Source organism: Leucoraja erinacea, chromosome 11 (genome assembly GCF_028641065.1).
Source record: "Leucoraja erinacea ecotype New England chromosome 11, Leri_hhj_1, whole genome shotgun sequence".
Classification (NCBI taxonomy): Eukaryota; Metazoa; Chordata; class Chondrichthyes; order Rajiformes; family Rajidae; genus Leucoraja; species Leucoraja erinaceus.
In genome coordinates this window covers 57,125,958-57,152,848 of record NC_073387.1, presented here as the reverse complement: position 1 = coordinate 57,152,848, position 26,891 = coordinate 57,125,958, and the positions used below count along the sequence as shown (strand labels likewise).

At 47.1% G+C, this 26,891-nt stretch overlaps 1 protein-coding gene across 1 annotated transcript in view; it reads left to right on the top strand.

Moving 5' to 3' along the window:
• LOC129701853 (teneurin-2-like) overlaps positions 1–26,891 on the top strand; it is a 358,384-nt gene that overhangs the window by 74,290 nt on the left and 257,203 nt on the right. Inside the window, exon 2 of the mRNA XM_055643337.1 lies at positions 11,997–12,084. The gene's annotated coding sequence lies outside the window, so the exon portion shown is untranslated. The remainder of the gene's footprint in view (positions 1–11,996; positions 12,085–26,891) is intronic.

Genomic DNA, 26,891 nt, shown 5'->3' with positions numbered 1-26,891 from the left:
ATAAACCTTTAACTGAGGGGGTGAAGTTTTTCACACAGAGGGTGGTGGGTGTATGGAACGAGCTGCCAGAGGAGGTAGTTGAGGCTGGGACTATCCCAACGTTTAAGAAACAGTTAGACTGGTACAAGGATAGGACAGGTTTGGAGAGATATGGACCAAACGCGGGCAGGTGGGACTAGTGTAGATGGGGCATTGTTGGCCAGTGTGGGCAAGTTGGGCCGAAGGGCCTGTTTCCACGCTGTATCACTCTATGACTGACATACATAATTGACAATAGACAATAGATAATAGGTGCAGTAGTAGGCCATTCGGCCCTTCGAGCCAGCACCGACATGGCTGATCATCCACAATCAGTACCCCGTTCCTGCCTTCTCCCCATATCCCCTGACTCTGCAATTTTTAAGAGCCCTATCCAGCTCTCTCTTGAAAGCATCCAGAGAACCGGCCTCCACCGCCCTCTGAGGCAGAGAATTCCACAGACTCACCACTCTCTGTGAGAAAAAGTGTTTCCTCGTCATCGTTCTAAATGGCTTACCCCTTATTCTTAAACTGTGTAGCCCCTGGTTCTGGACTCCCCCAACAGCGGGAACATGTTTCCTGCCAAATTAACCTACAAACCTGTACGTCTTTGGCTTGTGGGAGGAAACCGGAGCACCCAAATAAACCTACGCGGGCACAGGGAGAACATACAAACTCTGTGTAATAGTAGAGTTGCTGCCGAGTTCAATCCTGACTACAGGTGCTGTCAGTATGGAGTTCGCACGTTCTCCCTGCGACTGTGTGGGTTTTCTCCGGGTTCTCTGGTTGCCACCCACATCCCAAAGGCATGCTAATTGGCTTCTGTAAATTGTCCCTAATGTGTGGGATAGAACTAGCGTGGATCTACTAGTCGACGTGGGCCGAAGGGCCTGTTTCCACGCTATATCTCGAAACTCAACTGAACTGAACGAATGGGCCGATGAGATTTAGCAAGTGGAAGAGGCAAGCAGTGTTACTGTGAAGTTAGCTTACAATAGAGTTTTGTACCAATTTTAAGTAGAGCAACCCTGTTGAGCTGAGAGTTACTTTGGACATGAACCAAGCACGATTAACTCCACAATGTGTGGCAGAGTTGATATCGAGGGATGCATGTCAAGGAATCAAGGAAAACAAATTAACTTCTTCCAAAGCACCACAATGGGAATTTTCCTTTGGATTTCTAAGAGGGAAAGTTCAAACCCAGAGGATTGAGATGGATTTAAACTTAAAAGGAAACAGACAATGTGTGAAATAAGCATCTCCTCTCTGCCTGAATGTTTACGATAGTGTTTAATCTTCATAAAGCGGGCAGCACGGAGGCGCAGCGTTAGAGTTGCTGCCTTACAGCGCCAGAGACGCCGGTTCGATCCTGACCATGGGCGCTGTCCGCACGGACTTTGTGCGGTACTTTCAATAGAAAATAGACAATAGACAATAGCTGCAGGAGTGGGCCATTCGGCCCTTCCAGCCAGCACCGCCATTCAATGTGATCATGGCTGATCACCCCCAATCAGTACCACGTTCCTGCCTTCTCCCCGTGACCTGCGTGGGTTTTCTCCGAGATCTTCGGTTTCCTCCCGCACCCCAAAGATGTACAGGTTACTTGGCTTCACTAACATTGTAAATTACTGCAAGCTTGTGTAGGGCAGTGCAAGTGTACAGGGATGGCTGGTCAGCGCGGACTCGATGGGCTGAATGGCCTGTTTCCGGACTGTGTCTCCAAATTAAAGTGAAAACTAAATTAGCTGCGGAAATGAAGGGTGAGAATATAAATATCATTGAAATAAAAATAGGATTGAAAGATCAGATTCCAATATATCGACAGCTTTCATGCATAAGGCAACAGCGAGAATAATTGTTGTAAAAGATGAAAATAGTTTAAATTATTTAAAAAATTGAAATGTTTTGTTCAAAGTGTAGGTTTGTAGGTTGATTGGCTTGGAATAAATGTAAATTGCCCCCTAGTATGTGTGGGATCGTGTTAATGTGCGGGGATCGCTGGTCGCTGGGCCGAAGGGCCTGTTTCCAAGATTCAAGATTCAATTTATTTGTCATTTGGACCCCTTGAGGTCCAAACGAAATGCCGTTTCTGCAGCCATACATTACAAACAAATAGACCCAAGACACAACATAATTTACATAAACATCCATCACATTGCTGTGATGGAAGGCAAAAAAAAACTTCTCTCTCCACTGCACTCTCCCCCCCCCGATGTCAGAGTCAAAGTTAAAGCCCCCGGCTGACGATGGCGATTGTCCCGCGGCCATTAAAGCCACGCCGGGTGGTGCGAGGTCGCACACCGGGTCTTGGTGTTAGAGCCCCCGGTGTGCGCTCGCAGAGTCCCGCGGCCATTCCAAGCCGCGCGGGGCGGTGCTGTAAGACCCCGCTCCAGGAGCTCTTCGACCCCGCAACTCGGGCAGGAGAAGTCGCCGTTGCGGGAGCCCTGAAAAGCGGTCTCCCTCCAGGGACCCGCGGGCTCCCGGTGCCGCCGTCCGCCAGACCCGCAGTTGCAGCCTCCGAATCTCCGGAGGTCGGGCCGCAGCAGCAGCAGCGCTCCACCACCGCTCCACCCGCTCTGGACTCGGCCAGCTCCGCGACGGTGAGGTGAGTCGTCGGCACCAGAGCCCCCGGTCTTCTCCTGTTGGAGGCCGCTCCTCGTTGCAGCCCCAACGACAACGGAGACCCGACAAAGAAAAGGTGCAGGGAGAGATTTTAAAAGTTACCCCCTCCCTCCCACCCCCCCCCCCCCCCCCCACACACACACACCCCAACAAAAAATAACAAAAACTACATAAAAAAGTAGACAAAAATAACAAAAACGCAGACGGGCTGCAGAGGCCGCTGCTGACGAGAGTCGCGCTGTATCTCTAAACTAAAACTGAAGATGATAAGGAAAGAGTGCTTGCAGATTGTGGGGAGGCAGGGTTTGCTTTAGCAGTTGCAGTGGGCGATGACTGATTCTCCTCCATATACTGTGCGATTAAGCAGCTGATGGCTCGTGAACGACACAGAGCTGAGCTACACGGCAAGCCACGTGTGGAAACTATCAGCAGGGCAGACTTACATCCCAGGCACACGGCCATCGACATCATGTGACAGATGTGGACGCTTAATTTTAATAATACCATTAAACATTAAACCTGGCCATGCATGTGCAACTATACACTGGCAGGGACTGTACTGGGGACTGCACACTCAACTTTACAAACTCAACTCTCTCTGCAAGTGGACCATTGGAAATCTGCAGCCAATCCTTAATAATCTTATATGTTTCAATAAGATATCCTCTCGTCCTTCTAGACTCCAGAGTGTAGATTCCATCTTTACACACACATTTAGATTCCCAGAATTGGAACATCCGAGGGCAGGGCTTTGAGTTTCAATAACATAGAAAATAGTTGCAGGAGGAGGCCATTCGGCCCTTCGAGCCAGCACCGCCATTCATTGTGATCATGGCTGATCGTCCCCAATCAATAACCCATGCCTATAACTCGTGCCAATAACGTTGTATTGGGGCAATTCATTTCTTCCACAACCTTGCCCCTCCTCTCCCTTCCCCTCCCCCTGTCCTCTTTCAGTTTCAGCTGAGTTTATTGTACCGAGGTACAGTGAAAAGCTTATATTGCATGCCAACCAAGTCAACAAAAAGACAAAAAAGCTGGGGAAACTCAGCGGGTGCAGCAGCATCTATGGAGCGAAGGAAATAGGCAACGTTTCGCGCCGAAACCCTTGAAGGAAATAGGCAACGTTTCGGGCCGAAACCCTGGGTTTCGGCCCGAAACGTTGCCTATTTCCTTCGCTCCATAGATGCTGCTGCACCCGCTGAGTTTCTCCAGCTTTTGTGTGTACCTTCGATTTTCCAGCATCTGCAGTTCCTTCTTAAACAAAAAGACATTGCATGATTACAATTCACTGTGTACAGATTTTAGAGAATGGAGCGGCTGGGCTTGTACACTCTTGAGTCTAGAAGGACGAGAGGGGATCTCATTGAAACATATAAGATTATTAAGGATTTGGACACACTAGAGGCAGGAGACATGTTCCCGATGTTGGTGCAGGCTCGAAGGGCCGAATGGCCTACTCCTGCACCTAATTTCTAAATTTCTATGTTGGGGGAGTCCAGAACCAGGGGCCACACACAGTTTAAGAATAAGGGGTAAGCCATTTAGAACGGAGACGAGGAAACACTTTTTCACCCGGAGAGTTGTGAGACTGTGGAATTCTCTGCCCCAGAAGGCGGTGGAGGCCGGTTCTCTGGATATTTTCAAGAGAGAGCTAGATAGGGCTCTTAAAGATAGCGGAGTCAGGGGATATGGAGAGAAGGCAGGAACGGGGTACTGATTGGGGATGATCAGCCATGATCACATTGAATGGCGGTGCTGGCTCGAAGGGCCGAATGGCCTACTCCTGCACCTATTGTCTATTGTAATGCGTGACTGTCGATCCGTTTCTGTGGCCAGTGTACGCTGGGTTGGGCATCATCTATACCTACATCCATTTGCCACCTATATCCAATCCATGGCTTCATATTTCATGTCTCTTCTCCCCTTATCTCACAGCCTTTTGTCCTTTCACCTCCAATAGAAAAATAGAAATTAGGTGCAGAAGTAGGCCATTCGGCCCTTCGAGCCTGCACCGCCATTCAATACAATCTTTGTCCACCCAGCAGCAAATCAGACGTCACTCAAATCTATCCAGCTATCATTCACCAGGCTTTGTCCCGCTCCCCACCTCTCTTCCAGCTTTCTCCCCAAGTTGCACAGTCAGTCTGAGGAAGGGTCGCGACCCATAAGGGCAACGGTTGAGATGCTGCCTGGCCCGCTGAGTTACTCCAGCACTCGGAGTCCTTTTTAAAACTCCTATCTATTCTTTCACCTCACTGAATATCGTCTTGTCAATTCCACCAATGCATCTGAGGAGGGCGCCACGGTGGGGCAGCGGTAGAGTCGCTGCGTCACAGCAACGGAGACCCGGGTTCAAGCCCGACCACGGGCGCTGTCTGTACGGAGTTTGCACGTTCTCCCCGCGACCTGCGTGGGTTTTCGCCGGGTGCTCTGGTTTCCTCCCACACTCCAAAGACGTGTTGGTTTGTAGGTTAATTGGACAATAGACAATAGGTGCAGGAGTAGGCCATTCGCCCCTTCTAGCCTGCACTGCCATTCAATGCGATCATGGCTGATCATCCCCAATCAGTACCCCGTTCCTGCCTTCTCCCCATATCCCCTGACTCCGCTATCTTTAAAAGCCCTATCTAGCTCTCTCCTGAAAGCATCCAGAGAACCGGCCTCCACCGCCCTCTGAGGCAGAGAATTCCACAGACTCACAACTCTCTGTGAGAATTCCACAGACTCACAACTTTCTGGCTGAGAACATGGATAGGTGACGTTTCACAGAGTGCTGGAGTAACTCAGCGGGCCAGGCAGCATCTGTGGAGAACATGGATAGGTGACGTTTCAGAGTGCTGGAGTAACTCAGCGGGTCAGGCAGCATCTGTGGAGAACATGGATAGGTGACGTTTCACAGAGTGCGGGAGTAACTCAGCGGGTCAGGCAGCATCTGTGGAGAACATGGATAGGTGACGTTTCACAGAGTGCTGGAGTAACTCAGCGGGTCAGGCAGCATTTGTATTTTGCTCGCGCTAACAGCATCTGCAGTTCCTTGTGATAATGAGTCCCTCACCATTTTCAGTTCAGTTCCAGTTCAGTTTATTGTCACGTGCAGCCACAGAATTCCACAGACTCACAACTCTCTGTGAGAATTCCACACTCACAACTCTCTGGCTTCTATAAACTATTGTAAATTGCCCCTAGTGTGTGTAGGATAGTGTTAGTGTGCGGGGATGTCTGGTCGGTGCGGACTCGGTAGTTTCCGCGCTGTATCTCTCTAAAATCCACATAAATTTACCATGTACTGCACTTTGCCAGAGACCACTTTGCATTGCAAGCTGAAATATATATTGCCTTCTCTGCCAAGTCTGAATTCTAAGAATCCTGCATCCTTTGTCAAATCTGACATCCTCCGTGACATTATTGTGCCAAGTTTGTTTTTTTTCATTTCCAATTCTTTTATTCACATGCACAGTTAAAGATGTCTTGTTTGAATTTGTGGTTTGCTACTTTCCACACTCCCGTCAAAGCAAGAGGTCCTCGACATTAATGGCCCCAACCGTTCTTTGTGCGGCTGGCAATCCTCGCTCACTCCTCCAAGAAACTCGACTTCCCTCGACCGCAACTTGGATTCTGTTTCTAGTTAGTCTAGTTTAGAGAAGGGTCGCCAACTTTCTCACCCCCCAAATAAGGGACAAAAGGTCAAATTGAGGGATGGGTTCCCGACGGCAATTCGTTGACCGACTGGGCCGTGGCTGGGTGAATGATGAGTTAACCCGGGTGCTGGACTGCACGCAAAGCCCAGCCGGCGGGCCAGCTGAGGAGTTTTGCCCCGGGCCAAGTGGCCCGAGGCAAAACTCCTCAGCTGTCCCGGCCAGCTGGGCTTTGTGATGTGCTGCACGCAAAGTCCGGCGCCCCGTCCAACTCATGAACCGATGATCGGCCGTGAGAAGGAGGGGTGGTGGTGGTGTCGGCGGTCAGCGAAGGTCCGAAGGTCGGACAGCTGGCCGGGCTGCCGACCGACCGACGGGGCCACGGGCGAGGCGCTGCTGCTGCTGCACTCCACGGGCTGCACTACGTCGGGACGGGTGAGGCGGGGGCCGGACGCAGCACTCCATCCTGACAGTCCCCTCGACCTGAGTAGTAGCGGTCAAATACGGGACAAGGGCGTTCCCGTATGGGACAAACCATTTTAGCCCCAATATACGGATGTCCCGGCTAATACGGGGCAGTTTGCAACCCCAGTTTAGAGATACTGCATGGGAACAGGCCCTTCAGCCCACCGAGTCCATACTGGCCATCGACACCTGTTCACACTAGTTCTATGTCATCCCACTCTGTGTAAGTCCTCCAAGGTAAGGAGAGGGCAGCCGACAATCCTCTGGGCGTTGTCAATGGCCCTCTCTTCATACCTGTCCAACTGATTCTTAAATGTTGTGATAGTCCCAGCCTCAACTACCTCCTCCGGCGACTCGTTCCACACACCCACCACCCTTTGTGTAAATAAACAAGTTGGCCTCCAGATATCTACAAATCTTTACCCCCCCCACAACTTAAACCCCTGTCATATCTTTCATTCATTGTTCTTTATCTCTCTACATCATCGTCTATATCTCTCGTTTCCCTTATCCCGAACTGAAGAAGGGTCCCGACCCGAAACATCACCCATTCCATCTCTCTTGAGATGCTGCCTGTCCCGCTGAGTTACTACTCCAGCTTTTTGTGTCTATCTTCGGTTTAAACCTACGTGTCCACTGGTTCTTGCTTCCACTACTCTGGGTAAAAGACTCTGCGCTCTCAACCTCTTTATTCCTGTCACGATCTGTTCCTTCCCCACAACGGTTTGGTTAGACTCGGCTTGTACTCGCTAGAATTTAGAAGATTGAGGGGGGATCTTCTAGAAAACTTACAAAATTCTTAAGGGGTTGGACAGGCTAGATGCAGGAAGATTGCTCCCGATGTTGGGGAAGTCCAGAAACAAGGGGTCACAGTTTAAGGATAAGGGGGAAGTCTTTTAGGACCGAGATGAGGAAAACTTTTTTCACACAGAGAGTGGTGAATCTCTGGAATTCTCTGCCGCAGAAGGTAGTTGAGGCCAGTTCATTGGCTATATTTAAGAAGGAGTTAGATGTGGCCCTTGTGGCTAAAGGGATCAGGAGGTATGGAGAGAAGGCAGGGATGGTATGCTGAGTTGGATGATCAGCCATGATCATATTGAATGGCGGTGCAGGCTCGAAGGGCCGAATGGCCTCTACTCCTGCACCTATTTTGTATGTTTCTATGTTTCTAACGGTGAATTGGCAATGCATTGGCTTTTGACACATGAGTGGAATCGAGGAAGGGAATTTGCGGCATTTTTTTTTAACCCAGGATGGACGAACCAAGAGCAGAAGGAGAGAGGAGAAATGAATAGGAACCTGAGGGGCTTTCCCTCCGAGGGTCGGGAATGGGCTGCCCAGAGGAAGTTAGTTGAAGCCGGTACAATAACAGCATTTAAAAGGCATTTGAACATGGACAAGGATACAGGTTAAGAGGAACACGGGCCGAATGCGAGCATCTTGGCCAGTATTGACAAGTAGGGCCGAAGGGTCTGTTTCCATGTTGCGTGGCTCGATAACTCTATTATTGAATGAGCTTCAACTCTGATCTTCCTCGCTTTGTTCTACCCAACATTCAAATTCAGGGTCAGTTTCTTCCCAGCTGTTATCAGGCAACTGAACCATCCTACCCACAAGCAGAGAGCAGTGCTGAACTACTATCTACCTCATTGGTGACCCTTGGACTATCCTTGATCGGACTTTGCTGGCTTTACCTTGCACTAAACGTTATTCCCTTATCATGTATCTGTACACTGTGGACGGCTCGACTGTAATCGTGTATTGTCTTTCTGCTGACTGGATAGCACGCAACAAAAGCTTTTCACTGTACCTCGGTACACGGGACAATAAACTAGACTAAACTAAACCAAACCAAAGGTAGGTCACTCTGGTAGTTTAGGATTAGTTTAGAAATACTGCGCGGAAACAGGCCCTTCGGCCCACAGAGTCCGCACCGACCAGCGATCCCCGCACACTAACACTATCCTACACACACTAGGGACAATTTACACGTATACCAAGCCAATTTACCTAAATACCTGTACGTCTTTGGAGTGTGGGAGGAAACCGAAGATCGCGGACTAAACCCACGGGGAGAACGTACAAACTCCGTACAGACAGCACCAGTAGTCGGGATCGAACCCGGGTCTCCAGCGCTGTCAGGTGACAACTCTACCATTGCACCACCGTGCTGCCCATAATTCATCCATGAAGAGCTCTAGGGGGCTAGTGGAATCAAGGGATATGGGGAGAAGGCAGGCACCGGTTATTGATTGGGGACGATCAGCCAAGATCACAATGAAGGACGGTGCTGGCTCGAAGGGCCGAATGGCCTCCTCCTGCACCTATTTTCTATGTTTCAATGTTTCTATGAATGGTGGATGATTTTATTTATTTACTAGTCCCACAGCCATGCAGACCATCGACTGATTGAATGGCGTATTATCCCAATGTCGTCTTGGCAGTTAAATGTCAGCTAAAGATCAGACTTATTTAACATCTAAGCTCTCTGTCTGATTAAAGATACGGTAAAATGGGTAAGCCATCCCGTAACGCAACCAAATCTGATTAAAGTTAATCCATGTTAAGTGAAATATCATAAATAACATTCCTCATCTGCATGGAAATGGTTTCAGATAATCAACCTCTTGCTGAGAGTCTGAAGAAGGGTCTCGACCAGAAACGTCACCTATTCCTTCGCTCCACAGATGCTGCCTCACCCGCTGAGTTTATCCAGCATTTTTGTCAACCTCTTACTGAGACTAAGCATTGTCACAAAGACTAAAATCACCCTTTAAATCGGGGTAGACAAAAATGCTGGAGAAACTCAGCGGGTGCAGCAGGATCTGTGGAGCGAAGGAAATAGGCGACGTTTCGGGCCGAAACCCTTCTTCAGACTGATGTCAGACTTTAAGTCAGGGGGTGGGCAACCTTGTTCTGCATTGGGGCCGGGACGCATGTCTGGGAGCGGATGGAGGGCCACAACTATCACACGTACACACGGATCCCGCCCCCATCCCGCATCAAATCACGTGTTCACAGAAGGTGGACAAAGAATGCTGGAGAAACTCAGCGGGTGGGGCAGCCTCGTGTAATCCTCACCTGCCTCACCCGCTGAGTTCCTCCAGCATTCTTTGTCCACCTTTGATTTTTCCAGCATCTGCAGTTCTTTCTTAAACGTGTTCACAGAAGGTGCGTGGCCGTGCGGGGCGGCTTTGCGCAGGATGCCGGATGATTACGGGGAAACAAATCCGCCTGCAGGGCCAGATGATTTTGGGTTACGGGCCGCAATCGGCCCGAGGGCCCCAGGTTGCCCACCCCTGATTTAAACCATCCCAGGCATCCCAGGTGGCTCTAGAAATTTAGACCGATGAGGGGGGAACTTATCGAAACGTATACGATTATACAAGGACTGGACAAGGTAGATGCAGGAAAAATGTTCCCAATGTTGGGGAAGTCCAGAACCAGGGGCCACACAGTCTTAGAACAAAGGGAAGGCCATTTAAAACTGAGATGAGAAAAAAACCTTTTCACCCAGAGAGTTGTGGAATTCTCTGCCACAGAGGGCAGTGGAGGCCAATTCACTGGATGAATTTAAGAGAGAGTTAGATAGAGCTCCAGGGGCTAGTGGAGTCAAGGGATATGGGGAGAAGGCAGGCACGGGTTACTGATTGGGGACGATCACTCATGATCACAATGAATGTCGGTGCTGGCTCGAAGGGCCAAATGGCCTCCTGCGGCACCTATTTTCTCTGTTTTTTATATTTAATCCTTTGTGGACTTGCTTGAGATTTCTTCAGAGATTGGGTAAGCTGATATGACTTTGTTTGTGGGATATACGTCATGTGATTTAAGAAGTGCTCAGTAAACATGCATTGCTATTTCCAATTGATTTATAGAAGTAATACCAGTTTGCTGTTGGTATTTTTACTACCCATAATAAACCAGGCAGTATTTATGGAGATGAAAACGTGACGATGTGAAAATCACAAATCTTTGGAAACTGAAACTCAGATGTAGAACAATGAATACTGAAAAAAACAACTCAGCAGGTCTAAAAACAACTTTAGATAGAATAGAAAATGCAATCAAATGGAACTGCGGTTACTGGTTTATAACAAAGATAGACTCAAAGTGCTGGAGTAACTCAGCGGGTCAGGCAGCATCTATGGAGCTAAGGAAATAGGCAACTTTTCGGGCCAAAACCCGTAAGGGTTTCGGCCCGAAACGTTGCCTATTTCCAGAAGGATTTCGGCCCGAAAAGTTGCCTATTTCCTTAGCTCCATAGATGCTGCTGCACCATAACTCAGCGGGTCAGGCAGCATCTGTGGAGAACATGGATAGGTGACGTTTCACAGAATGCTGGAGTAACTCAGCGGGTCAGGCAGCATCGGTGGAGAACATGGATAGGTGACGTTTCACAGAGTGCTGGAGTAACTCAGCGGGTCAGGCAGCACTTTCCTCCAGCACTTTGTGTTTTGCTCACGTTACCAGCATCTACAGTTCCTTGTGATAATGATTCTCCCACTATTTCAGTTCAGTTCCAGTTCAGCTTCTTGTCACGTGTACCGAGGTACAGTGAAAAGCTATTGTTGCGTGCTAACCAGTCAGCGGATAGACTGTACATGATTACATTTGAGCCATTCACAGTGTACGGGCACATGATTGCATGTTTTGGATAATAGACAATAGACAATAGGTGCAGGAGTAGGCCATTCGGCCCTTCTAGCCAGCACTGCCATTCAATGTGATCATGGCTAATCATCCCCAATCAGTACCCCGTTCCTGCCTTCTCCCCATATCCTCTGACTCCGCTATTTTTAATAGCCCTATCTAGCTCTCTCTTGAAAGCATCCAGAGAACCGGCCTCCACCACCCCCTGAGGCAGAGAATTCCACAGACTCAGCACTGTCTGTGAGAAAAAGTGTTTCCTCATCTCCGTTCTAAATGGCTAACCCCTTATTCTTAAACTGTGGCCCCTGGTTCTGGACTCCCCCAACATCGGGAACATGTTTCCTGCCTCTAGCGTGTCCAAGCCCTTAACAATCTTCTCGCATTGTTGCAAACATTAACTCCCTACAATTGGGAAACTGCAGAAGCCTTAAATCAATTTTCTTTTCAGACGAAATCGTATTCTAACGAGCACAGAATAGGTGGCAAAATATAATGCAAAAAGAAAATCCCTAATTCTCTGGCAGCAAATTATTGTTCATTGTCCAACTATCCTTCAGGCCTGCAACTGAAAGCAACTCTTGTTATTGATGTTACCTGCAGATGCTGAGAGTGGTGGAGCCATGAGAACATCGACCTGCGTTTGACTCGAGTTGGATCTTCAGGCACAACCCAACGGAGAGAATTCCAGGTAAGTCCGTGCTGGCAATTGTACCGTCTCCTGTCAGGTCAGGGAGGGGGAGGGGGAGGGGGGGGAGTCTCCCCCCGCCACGGGTACCATATAATCCCGTGCTACCTGCTACCTAGTCGGCGACTAAACCGTCTCAACCACCTGGTTTGCCAGGTGAGGAGGGGGCTGTGGACCCCCAGCAGGACCAAAAACAAGGGCGGATGAAGCCATCCACACTTCAGTAGAAGTTGCGATCACTGTGGTACACGGCATTGTAAGGCACCCGTGCCCTTGATGTTTTCAATGATGATGATGATGATGTTGATGGTGATGGTGATGAAGATGACTATGATGTTGATGCTTCACCAAATAGTGAACTCCTTCAATGCAGTCTGATGATGTTGTCCTGTAACGTTCAACAGATTTAATGTTCTCTGCATCGGTAATTATGGTTGGGCTTATTGCAATGTTCCTTCAATCAGTTTGATTCACTTAACCCCACATCTGGCCAAAGGACAACTGCTTACACGATGCATTGGCCCACAAATTCATTAGTAACTTTTCCAGTGTTGTCATTTAAAGCTATAACGAGTGCTGCTTGTTACACCCTCGGACTAGTGGGAGAGTCTGGTCTAGGTCCAGAGGTCACAGACTCAGAATTAAAGGATGTTCCTTTGGGAAGTAGATGAGGAGAAATTTCTTTAGCCAGAGGGTGGTGAATCTGTGGAATTCATTGCCATGGAAGGACATTGTTGCCATAGAGGGAGTACAGAGAAGATTCACCAGACTGATTCCTGGGATGTCAGGACTTTCATATGAAGAAAGACTGGATAGACTCGGCTTGTACTCGCTAGAATTTAGAAGATTGAGGGGGGATCTTATAGAAACTTACATAATTCTTAAGGGGTTGGACAGGCTAGATGCAGGAAGATTGTTCCCGATGTTGGGGAAGTCCAGAACAAGGGGTCACAGTTTAAGGATAAGGGGGAAATCTTTTAGGACTGAGATGAGAAAAACATTTTTTACACAGAGAGTGGTGATCTCTGGAATTCTCTGCCACAGAATGTAGTTGAGGCCACAGTTCATTGGCTATATTTGAGAGGGAGTTAGATGCGGCCCTTGTGGCTAAAGGGATCAGGGGGTATGGAGAGAAGGCAGGTACAGGATACTGAGTTGGATGATCAGCCATGATCATATTGAATGGTGGCTCGAAGGGCCGAATGGCCTACTCCTGCACATATTTTCTATGTTTCTATGTTTCTATGCTGTGGAGGCCAAGTCAGTTGGTATTTTTCAGGCAGAGATTGATAGATTCTTGATTAGTACGGGTGTAAGGGGTTATGGGGAGAAGGCAGGAGAATGGGGTTAGGAGGGAGAGGTAGGAACTAATTTACTGGTGTGTCTTTTTTAATGTAAATATCGGTTCTGTTCTGTCAGTTGTTCTGTTGTTCTGAACAACTCCGCAGGCATTGCCACTTACATTTCACTGTAGATCTTGTATGTGTATGTAACAAATAAAATTGACTTGACTTGACTAGATCAGCCATGATTGAATGGCGGAATAGACTTGATGGGCCGAATGGCCTAATTCTGCTCCTATCATTTATGAACTTATGACAGTAGGTAACCATTGAGATGACTATGCGCAGGGGAATGTTTTGGGCCATTGGGAAGATTGTTAAGGGTTTGGACACACTAGAGGCAGAAAACATGTTCCCGATGTTGGGGGAGTCCAGAACCAGGGTCCACACAGTTTGAGAATGAGGAGTAAGCCATTTAGAACGGGGACGAGGAAACACTTTTTCTCACAGAGAGTGGTGAGTCTGTGGAATTCTCTGCCTCAGAGGGTGGTGGAGGCTGGTTCTCTGGATGCTTTCAAGAGAGAGCTAGATAGGGCTCTTAAAAATAGCTGAGTCAGGGGATATGGGGAGAAGGCAGGAACGGGGTACTGATTGGGGATGATCAGCCATGATCACATTGAATGGCGGTGCTGGCTCGAAGGGCCGAATGGCCTACTCCTGCACCTATTGTTTATTGTCAATTGTCTATTATCAGAGGTCGAGGGGAGACGATAGAATGAAATCGAAGGTAGGCAAAAATGTTGGAGAAACTTAGCGGGTCAGGCAGCATCTATGGAGCGAAGGAATAGGTGACGTTTCGGGTCGAGACCCTTCTTCAGATTCAGGGACAGTTTCTTCCCAGCTGTTATCAGGCAACTGAACCATCCTGTCACCAACTAGAGAGCTTTACCTTGCACTAAACGTTATTCCCTTGTCTAATGTCTACTGCCATTGTTTACCAAACCTGATTTCAATTTTGATTCTCAATGTTGATTGAAAATTAAACCGCAATGACTTGCTCCACAATGAGTTACTGAATAAGAACAGGACTCAGGAGGTGTTGACTTTAAGAGACGCCATTGCTCTAAGACATTATGATCAGTAGTTATGACTGCCGGAGTAACTCAGCGGGACAGGCATCATCTCTGGAGAGAAGGAATGGGTGACGTTTCAGGGTGTTTCAAAGTACCTGCCTGTCCCACTGAGTTACTCCAGCACTTTGTGTCTATCTTCGGTGTAAAGTCAGCATCTGCAATTCCTTCCTGCACATTTGGTCCACTCCGCTGCGAGATCTCCTCAAGGTGTGCCTACTTTGAAGATGCTCTCCTCCTCTCTCCGACGATAGATCTGCCACACCCCCTCTCACTGCTCCACTTCTATATCTCTCTACATCATCGCCTATATCTCTCAGTTCCCTTTCCCCCGACTCTCAGTCCGAAGAAGGGTCTCGACATGAAACATCACCCATTCCTTCTCTCCAGAGATGCTGCCTGTCCCGCTGAGTTACTCCAGCTTATCTTCAGTTTAAACCAGCATTTGCAGTTTCTTTCTACACAGTTAAGTCCGGCCTCTCCTTCATTCATAAAAAAGGTCAAAATGGAGGTGCAGCAGGCAGTAAAGAAAGCGAATGGTATGTTAGCTTTCATTGCTAAAGGATTTGAGTATAGGAGCAGAGAGGTTCTACTGCAGTTGTACAGGGTCTTGGTGAGACCACACCTGGAGTATTGCGTACAGTTTTGGTCTCCAAATCTGAGGAAGGACATTATTGCCATAGAGGGAGTGCAGAGACGGATTCACCAGACTGATTCCTGGGATGTCAGGACTGTCTTATGAAGAAAGACTGGATAGACTTGGTTTATACTCTCTAGAATTTAGAAGATTGAGAGGGGATCTTATAGAAACTTACAAAATTCTTAAGGGGTTGGACAGGCTAGATGCAGGAAGATTGTTCCCGATGTTAGGGAAGTCCAGGACAAGGGGTCACAGCTTAAGGATAAAGGGGAAATACTTTAAAACCGAGATGAGAAGAACTTTCTTCACACAGAGAGTGGTGAATCTCTGGAACTCTCTGCCACAGAGGGTATTTGAGGCCAGTTCATTGGCTATATTTAAGAGGGAGTTAGATGTGGCCCTGGTTACACAGAAAAGCTGGAGAAACTCAGCGGGTGCAGCAGCATCTATGGAGCGAAGGAAATAGGCAACGTTTCGGGCCGAAACCCTTCTTCAGACTGATCAGGGGGGGGGGTGGGTGGGGACAAGAAAGGGAAAAGGAGGAGTAGCCGGAAGGCTGGAGGGTGGGAGGAGACAGCAGGGGAGCTGAGGAAGGGGAGGAGACAGCAAGGACTAACAGAATTGGAGAAGTCGATGTTCATGCCCCCGGGGTGCAGACTCCCCAAACGGAATATGAGGTGCTGTTCCTCCAATTTCCGGTGCTGCTCGCTGTGGCCATGGAGGAGACCCAGGACAGAGAGGTCGGAGGCGGAGTGGGAGGGGGAGTTGAAGTGCTGAGCCACCGGGAGGTCAGCTTGGTTATTGCGGACCGAGCGGAGGTGTTCGGCGAAACGATCGCCCAACCTCCGCTTGGCCACAGCGAGCAGCACCGGAAATTGGAGGAACAGCACCTCGTATTCCGTTTGGGGAGTCTGCACCCCGGGGGCATGAACATCGACTTCTCCCAATTCTGTTAGTCCTTGCTGTCTCCTCCCCTTCCTCAGCTCCCCTGCTGTCTCCTCCCACCCTCCAGCCTTCCGGCTACTCCTCCTTTTCCCTTTCTTGTCCCCACCCACCCCCACCCCTGATCAGTCTGAAGAAGGGTTTCGGCCCGAAACGTTGCCTATTTCCTTCGCTCCATAGATGCTGCTGCACCCGCTGAGTTTCTCCAGCTTTTCTGTGTAACCTTCGATTCTCCAGCATCTGCAGTTCCCTCTTAAACTAGATGTGGCCCTTGTGGCTAAGGGGATCAGGGGTATGGAGAGAAGGCAGGTACGGGATACTGAGTTGGATGATCAGCCATGATCATATTGAATGGCGGTGCAGGCTCGAAGGGCCGAATGGCCTACTCCTGCACCTAATTTCTATGTTTCTATGTTTCTATATTAAGTGTTTAAGAAGGAACTGCAACGTTTCGGCCCGAAACCCAAGGAAATAGGCAACGTTTCGGGCCGAAACCCGAAACGTTGCCTATTTCCTTCGCTCCATAGATGCTGCTGCACCCGCTGAGTTTCTCCAGCACTTTTTGTCTACCTTCGATTTTCCAGCATCTGCAGTTCCTTCTTGAACAATGAAAGTTATAATCTTGATCCAAGACGAAAGGCTTAGTTAATTTGCATTGCCGGCCTGTTTCTCCACTTCACTGGGGATGGAAAATGATTTGATCCATGTCGAATTCTAAATACAACATTAAGGACCTTTTACTTCTTGCGAATGAAACACAAACCAAAGGAATAGGAAAGGGCCTGTCCCACTTGGCCGTCATTTGAGCGTAAATTTAAACGACATAATTTACGCGTCACGACGCCCGATGCGTGTGACGTGACACGCACGTGATGCGTGCATGGTGCGCGATGACATAGGCAGAGACGCGCGGCGTCACGGGATTTTGTGATGTACAAAATCTTCACGCGTGATTAAGATTTAACATCCTAAATATGAATGGAGGCGATGGCTTTGGTTCACTTCATGAAAGATTATCGCAGAGCCCATTCAAGACAATTCTTGTGACTTGCTCTCGGTCCAGGAGCGAGTCACAAGGATCCATCTTTAAATCCTCCCTAAAAACTCACTTTTATTCACTGGCTTTCGACACTGGCTGAGACATTGTTCCTGTTTTAGTGCTTTTAATGTCTTTTAATTTTTACTGTTTTTATAGTCCTGTCGTCTTAATGGTTTTAGTAGTTTGTAATAACTTTTTGTTGACTTCCCATGTACAGCACTTTGTGGTAACTGATGTTGTCTAAAAGCGCTTTATAAATAAAGTTATTATTATTAAAAGGACTTGGTCAACCTCTGAAAGTGGAAAGAAAATGTGTTAGAAAGAACTGCAGACGCTGATAAAATCGAAGGTAGACACAAAATGCTGGAGTAACTCGGTGGGTGAGGCAGCATCTCTGGAGAGAAGGAATGGGTGACGTTTCGGGTCGATGCTGCCTCACCGCTTCTTCTTCTTGCAAATGAAACGTAAACCAAAGGAATCGTTAGATCTCGCGCCGGGTGGGTGTTGAGCAGCCGGGTTGTTGCCTCTGTTGGCGTCAATGTCTGCCAGGCCCTGACACAGCTCCATGTGGTGGGTGGTAGAGCGGGCACCCAGAGATGACACGGTTGGTTGTCATTTACCATCCTTGAATTCCCATTAATGAATTCCCATCCCACCTGGCCCTTAACTCCAAGAAGACCAAGGAGCTCATTGTAGACTTCAGGAAGTCCAGAGGCGGCACGCACACCCCCATCCACATTAACGGGACGGAGGTGGAACGTGTTTCTAGCTTCAGGTTCCTGGGAGTCAACATCTCCGATGACCTCTCTTGGACCCACAATACCTCTACTCTGATCAAGAAGGCTCATCAGCGTCTCTTCTTCCTGAGGAGACTGAAGAAGGTCCATCTGTCTCCTCAGATCCTGGTGAACTTCTACCGCTGCACCATCGAGAGCATCCTTACCAACTGCATCACAGTATGGTATGGCAACTGCTCTGTCTCCGACCGGAAGGCATTGCAGAGGGTGGTGAAAATTGCCCAACGCATCACCGGTTCCACGCTCCCCTCCATTGAGTCTGTCCAAAGCAAGCGCTGTCTGCGGAGGGCGCTCAGCATCGCCAAGGACTGCTCTCACCCCAACCATGGACTGTTTACCCTCCTACCATCTGGGAGGCGCTACAGGTCTCTCCGTTGCCGAACCAGCAGGTCGAGGAACAGCTTCTTCCCGGCGGCTGTCACTCTACTCAACAACGTACCTCGGTGACTGCCAATCACCACCACCCCCAGACACTTATTATTTTTTATTCAAATCATTTGCTATGTCGCTCTTCAAGGGAGATGCTAAATGCATTTCGTTGTCTCTGTACTGTACACTGACAATGACAATTAAAATTGAATCTGAATCTGAATCTGAATCTGAATCTGAATCTGAATCAACTCGGGTAAGCAGTAAATTTGTACACTGGGATTATTAAATTTTGTCTTTATTTATTTATTTTTTTAATTTATTCCGAACAAGTAAAGACATTAAAGACATTAATAGTAACAAAATCGAAATTATCAAACAATTGGACATTACAATCAATATTTACAAGCAATGAAAAGAACAAAAAGCAAATTTCCAATGTCCAACTCTGTGTCTGTACAACCTCGAAAAGGAGTGAGAAGAAGAATAACTTATTAAATCTCACCCCTTTTCCCCAACACTTCTACCATATTTAAAAATCAATTAATTAATAATAATACTACCCCAGGCAATTTCCCATAATACCTACAGACATATACATACATACAACTATTATACACATACAAACTTCATATATGAAGTAACCAAACATAAGTAAACAATTGTAAAGCAATAGATAAACATTAGCTCCCACTTGTCAACCATCCCCTCCATCCCGGTACCCCTTGAAAATTATTTTTTTTATATATCATTTTAAAATGATTCATGTTTGTCCATTGCTTTAATTCCTCGTTCGATTTGTTCCACACTCCTACTCCACAAACCGAAATACAAAAGGTTTTTCTAGTCTGTAACATTGTACTAATTTCTTTCGGTTTTTAAATAAATATGATTTTCAATGCAACAGGCGGTGATTTCAGGGCCTGTCACACTTGGGCGTCATTAGCCCGTCATGCAGATGACGCACGAAGATTTTGTATGTCCCCAAATCCTGGGGCTGCGCGCGTGACCATGCACCACTGCCTACATCACCATGCACCATGCGAGCGTAATGCACACCGTGTGCGCAACGCATGCACGTCACAACATGCGCGTCGTGCATCGTGAGGCGTAAATGAAGTCACGTAAATGACGTGCAAATGACAGCCAAGTGGGACATCCCCTTTCGACATCATCTCACCTCTCCCTGAATGATGCGATAAGGGCAAACCTTGCAAGACTGACAGGTTGTTGACAGCACAATGGGAACTCATGTGGTCCACTGAGCGTTTGTGTTTGGTTCAGATTAGTGTTGATGTTGAGTCAATGGTACATGATGTGAGATTCACCAGTACCTGTGCAAACGCCACTGCAGTTTCCCCGCTCCCTGCAGAGTAACCTCCATGCTTTTATTGACTCTGGATACACAGGAATATTTGATGTACGAGAGAGGAATATTTTCCACTTCTCACTCCCTGGTTTAATTTAGAGACACACAGCGCGACAACAGGCCCTTCGGCCCACCGAGTCCGTACGGACCAGCAAATCGTCGCACACCAGCACAAACCCCACATACACGAGGGATGATTTACATTCTTTATCCAAGCCAGTTAACCTGCAAACCTGCACGTCTTCGGAGTGTGGGAGGAAACCGGAGCACCCGGAGAAAACCCACGCAGGTCACGGGGAGAACGTGCAAACTCGGTACAGACAGCACCCGTAGTCGGGTTCGAACCTGGGTCTCTGGCGCTGTGAGGCAGCAACTCTACCGCTGCGCTAGCGTGCATTTTCCACGGTCCTGAGCGTTGTGATACAGCCTTCGTGACAATAGGGCGACACGGTGGCGCAGCGGCAGAGTTGCTGCCTTACCATGCCGGAGACCCGGGTTCAATCCTGACTACGGGTGCTGTCTATACGTTTAAGTGTTCATCATCACTAATACCTTCTGTGACCACGTGGGTTTTCCCCGGGTGCTCCGGTTTCCATCCACACTCCAAAGACGTGCAGGTCTGTAGGTTATTTGGCTTTGGTAAAATTGTAAATTGTCCCTAGTGTGTGTGTGTGTGTAGGATATTGTTAGTGCAGGAGGCAATCGCTGGTCAGTGTGGACTCGGTGGGCCGAAGGGCCTGTTTCAATGCTATATTTCTCAAGTCCAATCTGCCAAGCCAGGCAAAACATTTGCAATAATAATGTGCATCTTTCCATGCCTCACTATACCTTTCTGTTGTTCAGGAATTAAATCTGAGGTTACTGCTTTTGTAATTGTATAATTTACCATTTAGATCTAATGTGTCAAATCCTTCAATACGATAGAACACAGTTTAGTTGGAAAAACATCGAGGTTTAGGTTTACAGACACACAAGGAACTGCTGGTATCTCGTGTTGGAGTAACTCAGCGGGACAGGCAGCATCTCTGGAGGACGAGGATAGGTGATGTTTCTGGAGTTGCTCAAGTTCAAGTTCAAGTGAGTTTATTGTCATGTGTCCCTGTATAGGACAATGAAATTCTTGCTTTGCTTCAGCACAACAGAACATAGTAGGCATTTACTACAAAACAGATCAGTGTGTCCATATACCATAATATAAATATATACACACATGAATAAATAAACTGATAAAGTGCAAATAACAGATAATGGGTTATTAATAATCAGAGTTTTGTCCGAGCCAGGTTTAATAGCCTGATGGCTGTGGGGAAGTAGCTATTCCTGAACCTGGTTGTTGCAGTCTTCAGGCTCCTGTACCTTCTACTTGAAGGTAGCAGGGAGATGAGTGTGTGGCCAGGATGGTGTGGGTCTTTGATGATACTGCCAGCCTTTTTGAGGCAGCGACTGCGATAAATCCCCTCGATGGAAGGGAAGGTCAGAGCCGATGATGGACTGGGCAGTGTTTACTACTTTTTGTAGTCTCTTCCTCTCCAGGGCGCTCAAGTTGCCGAACCAAGCCACGATGCAACCGGTCAGCATGCTCTCTACTGTGCACCTGTTTTGCTTGGTGTTGAGGGCCAGGTTATTGCACTGGCACCAAATGGACAGTTGCTTGATCTCTCTTCTGTATTCTGACTCATCCCCATCAGTGATACGCCCCACAACAGTGACCAAAACTGTACGCAATAGTCCAGGTGTGGTCTCACCAAGACCCTGTACAACTGCAGTAGAACCTCCCTGCTCCTATACTCAAATCCTTTTGCTATGAAAGCTAACGTACCATTCGCTTTCTTCACTGATCATGGCGTAAGAAATTAACTGAAACCGCAGGAAATCAGGGCTATGAGTAATTTGAAGTTAAGAGGCCAGATCAGAACAATGGGAGAGCAAACAGGAAAGCGGTAATATTGTGTTTAATAAAACCAAACAAACCTTGGATGCTTTTGCAGATAATGATGTGAGATGAATGAATTAGGGCACTCTGCGAAGTTAGACTTAATTAGTGCATGCGAATCAATGCGGTTCCCTCGTGTCACTCCTTGATATCCCTGGGGCCTCGTTCATTATCCTCCCCTTCCATTTACAGAGCTTGCACTTCACTGCTCTGCTCTTGATCCTGCATCGCGCCCTTCACTGGCTTTCTGGAGCAGCGATGGGACAAGCTGAGCGGGTGCAGCAGCATCTATGGAGCGAAGGAAATAGGCAACGTTTACAAGGTTAATTCCCGGGATGGCGGGACTGTCATATGCTGAGAGAATGGAGCGGCTGGGCTTGTACACTCTGGAGTTTAGAAGGATGAGAGGTTGTCTCATTGAAACATATAAGATCATTAAGGGCTTGGACACGCTAGAGGCAGGAAACATGTTCCCGATGTTGGGGGAGTCCAGAACCAGGGGCCACACACAGTTTAAGAATAAGGGGTAAGCCATTTAGAACGGAGACGAGGAAACACTTTTTCTCACAGAGAGTGGTGAGCCTGTGGAATTCTCTGCCTCAGAGGGCGGTGGAGGCCAGTTCTCTGGATGCTTTCAAGAGAGAGCTAAATAGGGCTCTTAAAAATAGCGGAGTCAGGGGATATGGGGAGAAGGCAGGAACGGGGTAATGATTGGGGATGATCAGCCACGATCACATTGAATGGCGGTGCTGGCTCGAAGGGCCGAATGGCCTACTCCTGCACCTATTGTCTATTGTCTATTGAGGCGGGTTCTGTTGCAATGCTTGAGAAACATTTAGACTCATACATCTATAGCTATAGAAACATAGAAAAATAGGTGCAGGGGTAGGTCATTCGGCCCTTCGAGCCAGCACCGCCATTCAATGTGATCATGGCTGATGATGAATGTTTTATGTGTCATTCCTAACTGGTACTGTATGTCATGTTGCCACTTGCGTCTATACACACTAATGGCCCAATTGTAATCATCGAAGATGAGACACTAAATGCTGGAGTAACTCAGCGAGACAGGCAGCATCTCTGGATAGAAGGACTGGGTGACGTTTTGGGTCGAGACCCTTCTTCAGAGATTATGGCCTGGTGCTCATCTGTGGGGTCATGGCCCAAAGGTAAGTTGGGGGAGGTGTCTGAAAGTTGGGACCTGGGCCCCAGCGCCGACACGATTTGTAATCATGTATTGCCTTTCCGCTGACTGGTTAGCACGCAACAAAAAGCTTTTCACTGTACCTCGTTGCACGTGACAATAGACTAAACTGAAACTGATGCTCACAGACACACGGGTTCTCGCTGCCACCAATGCACCTGAACTGTACTGTCTGCGAGCTTTGTCGTACCAACATACCAAGCCTGTTTCCTCCAGCACCTCCCCGAACACACCGCCTTCAGCCTTTCATAGCATAAGGATTTGAGCATAGGAGCAGGGAGATTCTACTGCAGTTGTACAGGGTCTTGGTGAGACCACACCTGGAGTATTGTGTACAGTTTTGGTCTCCAAATCTGAGGAAAGACATTCGTGCCATAGAGGGAGTACAGAGACGGTTCACCAGACTGATTCCTGAGATGTCAGGACTGTCTTATGAAGAAAGGCTGGATAGACTTGGTTTATACTCTCTAGAATTTAGAAGATTGAGGGGGGGATCTTATAGAAACTTACAAAATTCTTAAGGGGTTGGACAGGCTAGATGCAGGAAGATTGTTCCCGATGTTGGGGAAGTCCAGAACAAGGGGTCACAGTTTAAGGATAAGGGGGAAATCTTTTAGGACCGAGATGAGGAAAACTTTTTTCACACAGAGAGTGGTGAATCTGTGGAATTCTCTGCAACAGAAGGTAGTTGAGGCCAGTTCGTTGGCTATATTTAAGAGGGAGTTAGATGTGGCCCTTGTGGCTAAAGGGATCAGGGGGTATGGAGAGAAGGCAGGTACAGGATACTGAGTTGGATCAGCAACCATGATCATATTGAATGGGGGTGCAGGCTCGAAGAGCCGAATGGCCTACTCCTGCGCCTATTTTCTATGTTTCTATGTGCAGAAGATCACGGGAGGCAGATGCAAGGGAAAGACTCCAAATCCCCCTCCACGATGCCCATCAGACTGCCTTTGAAATGTGCCGCTAATCCCACTTAGTCATGCTCAGTGTTCTGAGACCAGACCTAAATCCCTTCTCTGTGCGAGATGTTCACTACACAAGCTGAAGCAAGATAAGGCAGCAGCTCTGAATCACTTTCCCAAGGGCACTTGGGATGAACAAAACGCAACGACATCAGCAACGCTGGCGTCCCGTGAATGATTAATAAGGGGCCGACATGGAGGCTGGAGCTGAACTTGCTGGAATAGGCGGTCGGAGGATGTATCGAAAACTCATTTGTACCTGGTTGTATCTACACCCAGAATTGACAACCAAACACAGCCCCAACCATCCAAAATAACACTCCTTTAAGCTTCCCTCCCAACTCCAGACACACCATGCCCACCTTACGCAAGCTAAATTCTCTCACCTACCAGCATGTTAATTTTCTCATATCCACGATTCAAGATTCAAGAGAGTTTATTGTCATGTGTCCCTGATAGGACAATGAAATTCTTGCTTTGCTTCAGCTCAACAGAACATAGTAGGCATGAATACCGAACAGATCAGTGTGTCCATATAACATAATATAAATATAACCATATAACCATATAACCATATAACAATTACAGCACGGAAACAGGCCATCTCGACCCTTCTAGTCCGTGCCGAACACATAATCTCCCCTAGTCCCATATACCTGCGCTCAGACCATAACCCTCCATTCCCTTCCCGTCCATATAACTATCCAATTTATTTTTAAATGATAAAAACGAACCTGCCTCCACCACCTTCACTGGAAGCTCATTCCACACAGCTACCACTCTCTGAGTAAAGAAGTTCCACCTCATGTTACCCCTAAACTTCAGTCCCTTAATTCTCAAGTCATGTCCCCTTGTTTGAATCTTCCCTACTCTCAGTGGGAAAAGCTTTTCCACGTCAACTCTGTCTATCCCTCTCATCATTTAAAAAACCTCCATCAAGTCCCCCCTTAACCTTCTGCGCTCCAAAGAATAAAGCCCTAACTTGTTCAACCTTTCTCTGTAACTTAGTTGCTGAAACCCAGGCTACATTCTAGTAAATCTCCTCTGTACTCTCTCTATTTTGTTGACATCCTTCCTATAATTAGGCGACCAAAATTGTACACCATACTCCAGAATTGGCCTCACCAATGCCTTGTACAATTTTAACATTACATCCCAACTTCTATACTCAATGCTCTGATTTATAAAGGCCAGCACACCAAAAGCTTTCTTTATCACCCTATCTACATGAGATTCCACTTTCAGGGAACTGTGCACAGTTATTCCCAGATCCCTCTGTTCAACTGCATTCTTCAATTCCCTACCATTTACCATGTACGTCCTATTTTGATTTGTCCTGCCAAGATGTAGCACCTCACCTCAAATATATACACACTTGAATAAATAAACTGATAAAGTGCAATAACAAATAATGGGCTATTAATGTTCAGAGTTTTGTCCCGAACCAAGTTTAATAGCCTGATGGCTGTGGGGAAGTAGCTATTCCTGAACCTGGACATTGCAGTCTTCAGGCTCCTGTACCTTCTGCCTGAAGGTAGCGGGGAGATGAGTGTGTGGCCAGGATGGTGTGGGTCTTTGGCAAAAATGTCCTTATGTCTTCTTCCCATGATAGAGTCAAAGTCATAGAATCGTACAGCATGGAGACAGGTCCTTCTTCAGGCCAAACCACCTATAGCGGGGCAAGATAGACCACTCCTGCTAAATGCAATGGGCTGACGTGTAGTACGCAACGGAATGGAACGTGAGCCTTTTTTTCAACCACTTCCGTAAGCCACCCGACCCGACTCACAGTGTAATCAACGTTGCGGGGGAACAGTTTGTGTTAAAAAATTTAAATTCTGAAAATGAGGAGAAGATTTTTCCCAAATAACTTTTATGTTTACGAGGATGTTTCCTTAACCGGCTTCCGTCTCCGCACTAGTATCCTACGGGATCTTTGGTGCGGAGACGGAAGCCGGTTACGGAAATGGGGCCGAAAATCACCCATGAATCTGCCCACGACTGCACCACGTCTTTTTCGTCGAGTTGACTATCTTGCTCGCTGTAGGATGTTTGCTTCAGACTACTCAGGGAAATGGGGAATGAGAGATATAGGCGGTGATGTGGGGAGATAAAGAACAAATGAATGAAAGATATGCAAAATAGTAACGATGATGCTGTATGTTGGGTGATAACGAGAAGCTGGTGTGACTTGTGTGGGGGAGGGATATAGAGAGTGAGGGAATGCCGGGGCTACCTGGAGTGGGAGAAATCAATATTCATACCACTGGGCTGTAAGCTGCCCAAGCGAAATATGAGATTGTGGTATGAATATTGATTTCACTCACTTAAGCTAGCTCTGGCATTCCCTCTCTCTCCATCCCTCCCCCACCCAAGTCACACCAGCTTCTCATTCCCACCCAACAAACAGCCAACAATGGCCTGGGTCCTTTGTCATCGTTACTATTTTGCATATCTTTCATTCATTGTTCTTCATCTCTCCACATCATCGTCTGTATCTCTCGTTTCCCTTCTCCCTAACCGGCCTGAAGAAGGGTCTCGACCCGAAACGTCACCCATTCCTTCTCTCCAGAGATGCTATATGTATATGTGTGTGCATGTATATATGTGTGTGTGTATATATGAATGTATGGGCATGCATATGTATGCATGTGTATGTATTCATGCCATATATATATATATATATATATATATATATATACACACACACACACACACACATATATATATATACATTTATACACACACACACATATATATATATATATATATATACACACACACACACACACACACATATATATATATATACATTTATACACACACACATATATATATATACATTTATACACACACACACATATATATATATGTATACATTTACACACACACATATATATATATACATATATACACACACACATATATATATATATACACACACACACATATATATATATATATATATATATATACATTTATACACACACACACATATATATAGATATATATATATATATATAGATATATATATATCTATATATATCTATATATATAGCGTGGTAGATATTAATAGATAATTACTAATAAGCAATAGAATTATAAAACACCAGCACAGAAGCAATTAAGCACGGGCAAA